Source organism: Lithobates pipiens, unplaced genomic scaffold, assembly GCF_037356315.1.
Source record: "Lithobates pipiens isolate NorthernLeopardFrog02 unplaced genomic scaffold, aLitPip1_a1.2 Scaffold_25, whole genome shotgun sequence".
Lineage (NCBI taxonomy): Eukaryota > Metazoa > Chordata > Amphibia > Anura > Ranidae > Lithobates > Lithobates pipiens.
This window is the reverse complement of record NW_027507787.1, coordinates 135,585,928-135,598,589: the sequence shown is the minus strand read 5'-3', so window position 1 is coordinate 135,598,589 and position 12,662 is coordinate 135,585,928.

Here is a 12,662-nt window from a genome sequence, read left to right as displayed (position 1 = left end):
AACGGCCATTTTTAAAAACATTTTAGGCATTGACCCATGTCCCCTGGGGCAGGAGCCAGGTCCCCAAACCCTTTTTAGGACATCATCTTGCATATTAGCTGTTAAAATTAGCACTTTTAATTTCAAACGTTCGAGTCCCATAGACTTCAATGGGGTTCTAAAGTTCGTACGAATTTGGGGGCCGTTCGAAAGTTCTGGTGCGAACCGAACCGGGGGGTGTTCGGCTCATCCCTAGTGACAGGGGTGGCAGCGGTGGTACTTGAGGGGGTAGCACTTGAGGGGTGGCATCGGTGGTACTTAGGGGGGTGGAAGTGGTGGCGATGTACTTGGGGGGTGGCAGTGGTGGGGGTGTACAGTACTTGGGGGGGTGGCAGTGGTGGTGTACTTGGGGGGGTGGCAGCGGTGGTGGTGCCATCTTCTCCTACCACCACCTCTGCCTTTTACCGATCCCATCCCCCACCACCACTGATCTCATCCCTACCGCATCCCCCCATCACCCCTGTTGTAGAAGTGATTGTGGGTGGGTAGGGATGGGATGAGCAAGAAGCAGAGGTGGTGGAGGACTTGGGATGGATCGATTGCACTGTAATTTGAATCGTCAGACAGTCACTTGCCCGAATGCCTCCAGGGATGCCTTTCCTCATGGGGAGAGATAGAGACCCTCCCCTTCACTCGATAGGTGTCAGCTGGTCAGCTGATTTCATTTTTCAGTGTCCGCCCGCCTCCCTACATTCTCTCTCAATGGATAGGCGGGGCGGGATGGTGCAGTCCAGACCGTCTCTCTGAGTCTCAGCCTCTTCTCAGCTCAGCAGGCGAAAGCACCCTCCCCGTGGCGTAACGAATGGCCAGGCAGCGCAGCCACAGCAGGCCTCCAGGGCGGCAGATGTAATTGCGATGCTTGTGGTGGTGGTGGCTCCTCTGGCACCTGCTATAGTGGTGGCTCCATTGTATCTTGCCATGGTGGACAGCTGTGGTTTCTGCACTAGTGGCCGGATCTTCCCAGGTGAGTACGAGTGCAGGGACGCCGGGGGGGGGGGGGGGTCGGTGGTGGACAGTGTATGACTGGCAGATGCGGTGTGAGGTCTACGTTTGCTACAAGGGCCCCCTTGGTTCCCATATGAAGGTGGAGGTTAGGGAGAGGAACTGGAAGGGGAAATACATGGAGATATTCTCACTGCTTCCACTGGAAAAGTTTAATCTGGGCAATGATTATATATAATATATATTTTCCGCGCATGCTCAGAAACACCTTGTGTTCCCCTTGCATCTCTGACATCACACGCCGTCTCCTTGAGTCGTTCTGAAGTCCATCAGATGCGAGACCCATCCGGGCTCCCCCCAGTGTCCCGCATTCATATTCACGGGCTCTATTGGCACTCCTGGATACGCCGATGACTACAGTATTTACTCCTGTGTGTGCCCAGCTTTATGCATGTCAGATGTAAGTGACAGATATATGTTTTATTATGGATTAAAGCACCTTTTACTGAGTGGCGCTTTTCTATTTGTTTTTTTTTTTTTTTTCTTTATATGACTTGAGCTGGCTTCACTCCAGAGAAAAGCAGCCTTCTGTGGATGTGCATGTATTATCCCTTGTCCGTCCATCAAGACCCAGCATTTTGGACTGATTGTATACCTGTGAGCACCTTGTATGTGACTTTAAAACAATTTTTTTGCTGGACATTTGTCTTATGAAGACCTATTACTGAGATTTATTATATCTTATTCAATATATTCAGTTTAAATAAGCATGCGATTCGCATCGATTGACTGAGCGCCATTGTTCCTTTTTTTCTTTTGCTGTTTCCGACATGAGTGTTCAGGTTGCGGAGGTACCCACCCTTGGTCCAAGTGCTTCCGAAAAGTTAAGAAACCGGCTGACGCTGGAAAAGGGAAGGACTTCAGTGAGGGTGGAAAAAACGGCACTGTATCTATGGCGCTGTAGGTATCCTAACAGGGGGGCAGCTCGGACATTGTGATTGGGTTTTTGGGATGGTTTCCCTATTCTAAACAGATTGGATAGGGTCCCCCCTGTTTCGGTGAATCTGGGATCGGTGTACGAGCATCCGGAGGTGGTCGGGAGTAAGTTACATAAAGGAGGTTGCGTTGGATAGGATGGCTGGCCCGTTTGAAGGGCCACCAGTGGAGGACTTTGTGGTTTCCCCCTTGGGCGTGGTGCCCAAGAGGGAGCCAAAACAATTCTGGCTGATTCACCATTTATCTCATCTGAAGGGGGGGTTCAGTGGGGGTTCAGTGAACGATGCGATTAATCTGGCGCTCTGTACTGTGTCTTAAACCTCGTTTGAAGAGGCGGCACTCATAACCAAGTCTGATATTGAGTCAGCTTTTCGCCGGTTGCGGGTTCATCCGTATAGTATTCTCTTGTTGGGCTATTGCTGGGAGGGCCAGTTCTTTGTGGATAGGTGCCTTCCTATGGGTTTCGCTATCTCTTGTTCATACTTTGAGTTGTTCAGTTTGTCCCCGGAATGGGTCATCAAGGACTTGTCCGGCCTTGTTTCTGTTTTGCACAATTTCTTGGTGATAGGTCCACTGACGGAGTGGGCTTGCCTCATTCAGTTGGCCACTTTACAGTATATCTTTCAGGTCTTCAGGGTGCCCCTGGCTTGAGAAGAAAAACGGAGGGCCCAACCACGGTCTTGAAGTTTTTGGGTATCATAATTGATACTACACTGATGGAGTGCAGGTTACCAAGTGATAAACTGGATGATCTTCAGGTGACCGTGGCTGCGGTCGCTCAGTGTTCTAAGGTTCAGCTGAGGGAGTTGCAGTCCTTGTTGGGAAAACTGAACTTTGTGTGCAGAATTATGCCAGTGGGGTAGATCTTTTGCAGGCGCCTTATTTCCGCGACTTTTGGAGAAGTATAATGATAGGTCCTTTTGGTTGGGGCCGGCGGTTCAGCATGCTGAGCTGGAGCTGTTCACTGATGTGGTGGGGTCGGTAGGATATACGGCTTATTTCAATGGGCGGTGGTGTGCAGATCGGTGGCCGGAGGAGTTAGCAGGGTCTGCTCTCATCTGTAATCTTATGCTGTTAGAGCTGTTTCCAATAGTGCTTGCGGTGGAACTTTGGAGCGTGGAATTCACCTTCTGGGAAGACAGCCATGCAGACCAATTTGATACAGTGCTCGGCGTATAGTCTGAGCACTGACAGGCTTACCCCACCCCTTCAACCTCTGCAGCAATGCTGGCAGTATTCATATGTCTATTTCCCAAAGACAACCTCTGGATATGACGCTGAGCACATGCACTCAACTTCTTTGGTTGACCGTGGCAAGGTCTGTTCTGAGTGGAACCTGACCTGTTTAACTTCTGTATGGTCTTGGCCACTGTGCTGCAGCTCAGTTTCAGGGTCTTGGCAATCTTCTTATAGCCTAGGCCATCTTTATGTAGAGCAACACTTCTTTTTTTTCAGATCCTCAGAGAGTTCTTTGCCATGAGGTGCGATGTTGAACTTCCAGTGACCAGTATGAGAGAGTGAGAATGATAACACCAAATTTAGCACACCTGCTCCCCATTCACACCTGAAACCTTGTAACACTAATGAGTCACATGACATCGGGGAGGGGAAATGGCTAATTGGGCCCAATTTGGAAATTTTCACTTGTGGGGGTGTATTCACTTTTGTAGACATTAATGGCTGTGTGTTGAGTTATTTTGAGGGGACAGCAAATTTACACTGTTATACAAGCTTTACACTCACTACTTATTACTATTATATTACTGAAAAAAAACATAAAGTTCATATAGGAATAAATCAAGTGTATGGAAAATGGCACCTGTACCTTTTGTGACTCATTGGAGTCGTTTTATATGTGCTTGAGCATCATGCTCTAATAAACCCTTTGTTGAAACCATATCACACGATTTGGCGCACCTTTATATTTTACATGGTGATACGCGATTTGGAAGCTTGCTACGAGTAGCCATGGGAGTCTGATGATTGGGAAACACCTGGAAGATCGGGACAATCTCTGGCATCTGGACATCTATGGTGGGATCTGAGATCCAATTCGCGCTGTTTGACCTCCCCTAGTAGGGGGGTCACTGGGGATCTGGTAAGCCTCCATCTATAAGTGGTGTTTAGAGGTGACAGGTCCACGTGGTCAAACACAATTGGATTAAGCAATCAAGTTTCAGCTATTTTTACACACACATTGGAAAATATTGTTATTTTTTGCTTTTGAAACATATATGGACACTTAAATATATATATTTAAAAAAAAAATCATATATATTTTTCTATACACTTGATTTATTCGTATATGAACTTTATTTATGATTTTTTTTAGTAATATATAATTTCTATTATTTATTTAATATCTTTATTAATTTGGTGTTGTACATATATGTCATATTTGTGCATTGATTTTCACATGTTTTTTGTTTAGCACTTTTGCACTTTAATTATTGCAATTTTTTTAAGTAATATTTACAGGTTAAGCGCTGCACTTTTTTTCTTTTTTCTATTGTTATTGTGCCCAGTATCTGGGTTATGATGTTCAGCTGCTGACTTTTTTTTTTGAGTGTTGCCAAGCGCGGATTTTTTCTACCTATGTAGCACAACTATTTGATTTGCTTCCCTTTCACTCAATAAAAGAAGTTTGGAAAAAATAAAAAAAATACGAAAAAGCATACAGTATATTCGTTCAAGCAAAAAAGTCTCACAACTCTTGGGCCATTTGAGAAGCAAATCTCAGCCAAACATAGATAATGAGAGTGTTCCATGGCTTTCATTAACCTCGTAGAATGTACTTACTCTATGCAGTGCAGTTTGTACCCAAGTTATTGTTTTGATTACTTTTTTTTTTTCATCTTCATATACTCTGTATTTGCCTTATTTCGTATCATGACTTTGCAGTGTTTGTGCTGGAAGAAATATGCCAATTGTTGTTGAGACAGCATATCTCTGTATCACAAATGGATATATTTAATTTCTGCAATTAACGCCATTGTAAAATGAACACTGTACTATATGAATATACCCTGTTCGCATTTTTATCAGGCATTCTTACATTAAAACAAATTTGTTAAATCAGATCCTTCTGTGGAATTACTGTAAATATTTAAATTTGAAAAGAATTAGAAAAAACAGAAGCTGAATATAAAATGAGTTTATAGATTTATGTTACAGATAAATTGTATTATCATCTTACACAGTGACCCTTTTGCTTTTTTTTTGTTAAACTCAGAGGCCGTTTACATCCGTTTTTCTTAGTTATTGTTTGTGCTGTAGGGTACATTTTGAATGTACATAAATATGGTATACCCACACACTTGTTAAATGTTAATGACATGTATTTCATGCCATTATGGCAACATTTCATGAGTGATTCTGTTATAATCGAGTGATTGCCAGACGCAGGTCTTAATTTGCATAATGGACTAAAGAATGTGCATATTTACCTTTTATTAGTGATAAATATTTCCATCCACAGTAATGAAAGGATGTTGGTGAAAATGTTGTAACCATAAATTGTTTCTGGGTCAATAAAATATATAAACAAGGCATATCTTGCCTTAAGCAGTTTTCTGCTTATTTTAAGTTAACATTTCAAGGTCTATACAGCCTGGCACTCACGGAGCTGTTTCCTTGTGCACTGGTTTTCTGTTAGTGATGTTAGGTGCCTTTATATTTTACCATCAGGGAGGACACACCACTAAAGCATGATAGTAGAGTGGCTATATCATAGAAAACCAAAAGCAAAAAAAAAAAAAGGTTCCATAGAAACTATGGAGTTTATTTACTTAAGCAGCAGAGTGCAAAATGATGTTAATTATTTCTGCAGAGAAACCAATCAGCTTCCAGGTTATATTGCCAAAGCTTCATTGAACAAACTGAGGTTAGAAGCTGATTGGTTACCATGGACAGCTGCACTAGATTGTGAGTGCTCCAGTTTTAGTAAATCTCTCCAAATGCGATGATGCAGCTTAACCACTAAATGCAATTCTCCAGTAAAAAGGTTAATTCTAGACATTAGGAAACACATTTTAAAGATTAAACTACACTTTTTGGACCATGTTATTTCTTACACCTAACATGGTGCAAATCATTGCTCTTCCCTGCAGCAGCAGTCATTTTGTTTATTTTATTTTGCATCACTGTATGGGGCTCTGCAGAGATATGTGAATTAATCATTGATCACCATTGGGGTTTTCATTTTTTGATAAACAAACTAAAAAAGAAGACCAACATTTTTGAAAAAAGTTTTTCTTATTTTTTGTCATAAAATTTTGTTTTTCCCTTCACTGATGGGCACTGGTATGTAAAATTGATGGGCACTGATATGCAGCAGTGGTGGGCATCAATAGGCAGCACTGATGGGCATTGACAGGTGGGTGTGATGGGCACTGACAGGTGGCACTGATGGGCAGCACTGATGATGTGTTACTGATAGGTGTTACTGCCGGGCACTGATTGGCACAGTGGTGAGCACTGATTGGCACAGTGGTGAGCATTTGAATGCTTTTTATTGGGGGAATGCTGGGCACTGATTTGTAGCTTATTTGAACATCAGAGGGGGCTGTGCTGTTAATCAATGTGCTGATTATGGACGAACTGAGTGTTCATGTCGAACCCATGTTCGTCTTGAACACCGGCTGTTCGCCCATTCGGTGAAACCAGAACATTATGGGCCGTTCATGCCAAATTTGAGTGGCACTTATGACCCATAATACACTGCGGCATCGCAGTGCATTGCTGACTGATGATTGTCTATGACTATGACCCACATGCTTGGCCAATCACAGCACCGTCAGCGAAGAGGGCCATACCAATTATGGCTCAGGGGGTTTAGTACACACACCACACTATATAAGGCTGCCTGTGCGGCGGCCTTGCATAGTGTGTTGCAGCTCAGAGAGAGAGAGAGAGATGGAGACAGTGTCTTAATTTCCTTTGAAGCTATTGCAATTACAGTCGGTATATTGTGCCCCCTGCACAGTGTACACCTGAAGCTACCCCAATTGCTGGCATTGTTCTGGTCCTATACCACAGGCAGCTGCAGTAATTACAGTCGGTGTACTGTGTCATCTGCACAGTGTGCACCTAAAGCTACCCCAATTGCTGGTGTTCTGCTGATCCTATAAGGCAGGCAGCTGCAGTAATTGCAGTCGGTGTACTGTGTCATCTGCACAGTGTGCACCTAAAGCTACCCCAATTGCTGGTGTTCTTCAGATCCTATACCACAGTCAGGCAGCTGCAGTAATTACAGTTGGTGTACTGTGTCATCTACACAGTGTGCATCTAAAGCTACCCCAATTACTGGTGTTCTCATCTCCCTGCAGGCCATTAGTCTGTCTTGAAGGCCAACAAGGAGAGGCAGACAGTCACGAGCCAATAAGAGGGCAAGCAGGCTCTGTGTCTAGAGGCAACAGTGCTGGTCGTGGACGCGGTGCATCCTCATCAGCACGTGGTCATGGGACACGCTTGTCCTTATTTTCGGCAGCTGAACGTGTTGAGCCGCAACATGCTGAAGACTTGTTAGAGTGGATGACCAAGCCGCCCTCATCCTCCTCTCTCACCCAGGCTCAGGGTACTGGCAAACAGCTGCCAACACAACCTCTTCCCTCATCTCAATGGCATCAGTCACTCCTTCCCTAGACCCACCATGTCCTCCTGAGGAGTCTCCCGAACTGTTTGAGCACAGTGTTGGGTACATGCTCCAGGAGGATGCCTAGCGTTATGAAGGCTCTGATGATGATACCCAGCTAGAGGAAGGCAGTAGTGTGAGCCCATAGAGAGGGGATGCCCAAGAAGGACAGCAATATGGCAGTCATGTTCTACCAGCTGCAGCATACTGCCAGGTTTGCTCCCGTGATGAGGAGGGAGGGGATGATGAGGTCACTGACTCCACGTGGGTGCCTGATAGGAGAGGGGAGGAGGCACATCTCCAATGAGGCAGGATGCCCTCCAGGTGCCAGCTTAAGGGCAGCACACCGACTGAATCACAGCACATCGCTCCGCCTGTGCAGGGCGCTGCCTTTGCGCGTTATTGCAAAAGTTCTTTGGTGTGGGCCTTTTTTGAGACGAGTGCATCAGATCGCACCACTGCTTTTTTGCAACATATGTCTCAAGAGTTTCTCGCGTGAACAAAACATCAGCTGCTTGGGCACCACATACTTGACCAGACATATGTTGAACTGACATGTAGTTCATTGGCAAGCGTACCTTAAAGACCCACACCAAAGAACAAAGCGGATCTCTCCTTGCTCCTCATCAGCTGGGATCTCCAACCCCACTATACCTTCAGTCCTCTCTGAAACCTGCACTGAGAGGAATGAAGGTGTAGAATCAGGTGTGTCACAGCCAAGTGCTGGCGGACACTCTGCTAGCAGTACACCCATGTCTGATTGTAGCAGGCAAATTTCCCTGCCCCAGCTACTAGACCGTAGAAAGAAGTTCACTCCCAGCCATCCACATGCCCAGCGGTTGAATGCTAGCTTGGCTAAATTGCTAGCACTTCAACTGATACCTTTTCAGTTGGTAGACTCAGCCCCCTTCCGTGAGTTTGTGCAATGTGCAGTTCCTCAGTGGCAGGTCCTCAAACGCCACTTTTTCACGGAAGGCAATTCCGGCTCTCTACCGGCATGTGGAAGGCAATGTCCTTGCCTCGCTGGACAGGGCGGTCAGCGGTAAGGTGCATATTACCGCTAAATCATGGTCCAGCAGGCATGGACAGGGACATTACCTATCTTTCACGGCCCATTGGGTGACTCTTCTGGCAGCTGGGAAGGATGCAGGACAAGGTGCAGTAGTGTTGGAGGTTGTTCCGCCACCACGCCTCCAAAATTCTACTACTGGTTGTGACACACCTCTCTTCTCCACCCCCTCCTCTTCTTCTTCCTTCCATGGCCGCTTCCAGTGCTCTGTCCTCTGAAACAGCGGTGCTCCGTAGGCATTAAAGGGGCTACGCAAGTACGCAGGCAAAACTTTGCCATGCCGTGCTTGCGATGGTTTGTTTGGGGGACAGGAGCAACACTGGGGCAGATATCTTGTCAGCTCTGCAGGGGCAGGCTGAGAAGTGGTTGACGCCGCGCCAGCTTAAGCCAGGAATGGTGGTTTGCGACAATGGCACCAACCTCCTCTCTGCCCTCCGACAGGGACAACTGACCCATGTGCCCTGTGTGGCTCACGTCCTTAACCTGGTGGTGCAGCGGTTCTTGAACAACAAATTCTCCTGCGCTCTGGTTTCTTGGTCTTTGAAATGTGATATATACAGTTTGAAATGGTGTTGTCACTAAGTCTTGCAGCCCTCCTTTAGAATCATTGGGTGTTCAAATACTAGAGAGAAACAATACAAAAGAGGGGAAGGCGCACTGACCTAGTGCATTACCATAAAACAGCTTTATTTAAAAATAAATCAAATAGCAAAATGGCTACTCACAAACGAGTATTGATCAAAGGCAAAATCAATACAAATAGATCCATCGCACCAAACGTTTGGCAAATCCAGACCAGATGTCAGAGGAATTGGTAAATACCTCTACGGAAATTGCTAACGCGTTTCGGGAGTGACCCCCTTTCTTCAGAGCCAAAGAGGGCAATGGTCTCTCGCTGGAGGCTACCGGTATATATATATGGAAGCCTCTAAACCCATGTGGTCAGAAGGGTCATGAAGCTCCACCCCAAAAACCCATTCACATATAGGGAATTTTTTTTTTTTTTTATGGTTGGGTACATTTCTTTAGATACGGTATACAGAGGCAATCAGCGCTAGGCTCAGCCTTAAGTAGTGACTGTTGGATAGATAGACTTAGTCTTGGTTCAGGTTTTAACCAATTAACTAATGAATTCCAATTTCCAATTATCAATTTTCAACCAATTTCTCCTTTTTTAGTTTTTTAATCTTAATCTTTTTTCCCCTGGTGGTCCATTGTAACTGAGGGCCCAAATCTTCTGATAGGGCGATGTATTCAGGTTATATTCCCGTAGAGCAGTATACATACTTAAATGATGGTAGACCCAGCCTTGGGTATAAGACCTGTTGGCCAACCATATAGACTTAGTCCGGGTTTATTTATATATTTTTTTTATATATATATATATATATATATATATCTTTTCATTCATCATTTTTTAATACATTTTTAATAAATTTTTAACTAATTATCTATGTAATTAATTAGTTCTAAAGTATTCCCCTCTCTTTTGTGTTTAATTGATGATTTAATTGATTTTTAATGTAATTATTAATTATTCAATAATTAATTGAATTTTTTAATTTTTAATTTTTAATTCAAAACTCTCTTGTCATTTGTTTTCCACTTTATAACTGTAGCAATATTAATTAGGGCGTATGGCTTCTCGCTGGAGAGCTGGTGTGACCTTTGGAAGTTTTCTATAACCCCCTTTTTTTTCTTTCTATTTTTCCACTATTTATTTTGAATGCTGCCCCCTTTCCCCTATTTTTGTATAGTTTACTTTGTCACTTTGCTGCCCCCAGTAACTAGGCTGGTGTACGTATGGGAGGTTGGGCTGAGTCCGGTAGCCTAAAGTTGTGGGCGGGTTCTTCTCCGCCCGTGCTTCCGGGTCCTGGCTCCAGCTTGCGCTCCAGCCGTCTGGCTACACGCAGGAGCGTGAGTGGAGCGGGATATGCCGATGGATGCCTGTGCTCGGGCGTCCTCGATGTGCGCCTGAGTGGAAGTGTCCATGCTGGGGCGGCCGGAAGTTGCGGGTGGAATGCATATCCGCCCGCACTTCCTGTTATACGGGACTAGGTGCGCTCCAGCCTACATGAGAGCGATCACCGAGTACTTCCTCCCTGTACATCCAAGTGCGGTTTTCATGTATCAACGAATGAAATTCCGGAGTGGTTACTGGCATAAATCCAAGGTAATGCCTTGTCCTTCTTTCCCGCATGAGAATGCAGATAGGAGCATAATAAGTAAATTAGAGTGAACTATGTGCATATGTACACCCACACATGTGTGTGTATGTGCACACGCGTGTGTTTTTGTAAAAGAGGGGTCACTTGTAGTCGCCCCCTCTTTTACATGGAGGTGTTTACCTAAAAAAAAAAAAAAAAATTTCCCTATATGTGAATGGGTTTTTTTTTTTTTGGGTGGAGCTTCATGACCCTTCCGACCACATGGGTTTAGAGGCTTCCATATATATATACCGGTAGCCTCCAGCAAGAGACCATTGCCCTCTTTGGCTCTGAAGAAAGGGGGTCACTCCCGAAACGCGTTAGCCATTTCCGTAGAGGTATTTACCAATTCCTCTGACATCTGGTCTGGATTCGCCAAACGTTTGGTGCGATGGATCTATTTGTATTGATTTTGCCTTTGATCAATACTCGTTTGTGAGTAGCCATTTTGCTATTTGATTTATTTTTAAATAAAGCTGTTTTATGGTAATGGAAAAAAAAGGAGAAAACTGCGCAATCCCTAATATCTCTATTAGGATACAGGCCACCCAAAACAAATGTGCTTATTATGGCTTACCAATTCAAAACAAATCTAATAAGTACATGTGACATGAAACAGTACCTAAAACTTGTGTAATAAACATATATAATGACCCTCGTCTACCACAAGCCCAGACATAGAATTGTGATGCTGGGCCTATAGTATCAAGAATAGTGAAATAAAGTCCATTAGGACTAAAAAATATATGTACGAAAAAGTGAAAAAACATATATATTAAAAAGTCCTTCTGTGAAGTCCAACTAGAAAACACCACGTGTTAAATGAAATTGGTCCAATCCGAGACCCTTTAGGTTGACGTGAAACAAGCCCAGGTGCACCTCCACCAAACAGATAATCCTAGCCCCTTACCAGATGCCCCAGTAAGGAGCGCTTTATCACAAATCAATGTGGTGTGACACGCTGTTTTGCCTCATTTGAACTGTTACTGGAAGGGACATCGTTTGGAGTTCGCGATCGGCCGACGCCTGCCCATCTGATGTTATGCCCTGTGTTCTCTTACATTTGTAAGTGTATCTCCTTTTACTTTTATGTTTTATTAAATGATTTTACACTATTCGGAGTATTTTTTCCTTTTTATGGTGGACCTTTTTGATTCTCCAATGAATTACATATGAGTCCTGACCCACAAGTGTTTTTTCCGGATTTGGATGATTCAAGACTGGCGTATCCCCTAATCTGGTCCACGATAGGATGCTCCATTGGGATGTTTTAAGATTGACCTATCTTCTGACCTGATTTGTGATAAAGCGCTCCTTACTGGGGCATCTGGTAAGGGGCTAGGATTATCTGTTTGGTGGAGGTGCACCTGGGCTTGTTTCACGTCAACCTAAAGGGTCTCGGATTGGACCAATTTCATTTAACACGTGGTGTTTTCTAGTTGGACTTCACAGAAGGACTTTTTAATATATATGTTTTTTCACTTTTTCATACATATATTTTTTAGTCCTATTGAACGTTATTTCACTATTCTTGATACTATAGGCCCAGCATCACAATTCTATGTCTGGGCTTGTGGTAGACGAGGGTCATTATATATGTTTATTACACAAGTTTTAGGTACTGTTTCATGTCACATGTACTTATTAGATTTGTTTTGAATTGGTAAGCCATAATAAGCACATTTGTTTTGGGTGGCCTGTATCCTAATAGAGATATTAGGGATTGCGCAGTTCTCTCCTTTTTTTCCTTTTCTGCACGTATATAACATTTTTGGTA